Raw genomic sequence first — 1,183 nt, 5'->3', positions numbered from 1 at the left:
CCCCCGTGTCATCCAAGATGTTCATGTCTTTCTTTCTTCAGTCGAAAAGTACGGTTTTTGAGGAAAACATTCCAGGATTTTTCTTCATGTAGTGGACTTCAATGGGGACCAACCGGTTGAAGGTCCAAATTGCAGTTTCAATGCAGCTTCAAAGGGCTCTACACGATCCCAGTCGAGGATCGTCCCCATTGAAGTCCACTATATGGAGAAATATCCTGGAATGTTTTCCTCAAAAACCTTACTTTTCAACTAAAGAAAGAAAGACATGAAATTCTTGGATGACATGGGGTTGAGTAAATTATCAGGAAGTGAACTAATCCATTAAGGCAGCCCTGGATAAAAGGCAGATTTGCTTTTATTTTGCTCTAAACCACTAGATGGTGCACTTGTCTAAACATATACATAAACCTGGAAATTTGTCGGATCCTTGACGTGATCCTTAAAGTTACAGCATAGAGTAATTTCTGTTCTTGATCTAATATTTAATGTTCTATTTTTAACAAGTATTATCTTTAATGTTGTGCAAAACATATTATCTTTAGGTGAAGTATTTGCATTACTAAATTTTGCTCCATGCTTGTGGGTCAAAAGGTTTGTGTGTTGTTGTTGTTTTTTTTTACAAAAGAAACTACTTTTTCCATGCATTTTCCATATAGGGTGCCCCGTTCAGTGTTGGGCAGTAACTAGTTACTGTAATAATATTACTTTTTGCAGTAACTAGTAGTGTAACTAATTACTAATAAGATTTCAGTAATAATATTAGTTACCATCCATAAAACCATATCGCACATCTGTGATCAGCAGAGTTTACACGTCACGTTTTGGTAACGGTACGGTTCACTTGTGGTGCTTTTCCACTGCATGGTATGGCAGGGTACGGCTCGGTACGGTTCACTTTTTGGGGGTTTTCCACTGGGTACAGTACTGGTACCTGGTACTTTTTTTTTAGTACCACTTCGGTTGAGGTTCCAAGTGAACCGTACCGTTACCAAAACGTGACGTGTAAACTCTGCTGATCACGGATTGGCCGGAGAGAATCATCACTACCTGCGTCACTGAACTTGCGACACAAACACAAAAGAACCGCTAGATTTAAATCAGCACAGCCAGCGAAGGATCGAACGCAACTGTTTTGAACGAGCGGACCTTTTTTTTAACAACCAAAAAGTTTTGTTGTCTGTTG

General features: G+C 39.2%; 1 protein-coding gene across 2 annotated transcripts in view; it reads left to right on the top strand.

The window, feature by feature from the left end:
• Window positions 1-1,183, top strand: part of LOC107659724 (fragile X mental retardation syndrome-related protein 1-like) — a 28,328-nt gene that overhangs the window by 15,920 nt on the left and 11,225 nt on the right. The gene's annotated exons all lie outside the window — the stretch shown is intronic.

This window comes from Sinocyclocheilus anshuiensis, unplaced genomic scaffold (genome assembly GCF_001515605.1).
Source record: "Sinocyclocheilus anshuiensis isolate Anshui unplaced genomic scaffold, SAMN03320099.WGS_v1.1 scaffold960, whole genome shotgun sequence".
In the NCBI taxonomy this organism is placed as follows: Eukaryota; Metazoa; Chordata; class Actinopteri; order Cypriniformes; family Cyprinidae; genus Sinocyclocheilus; species Sinocyclocheilus anshuiensis.
This window is presented reverse-complemented; position numbering and strand designations above follow the sequence as displayed.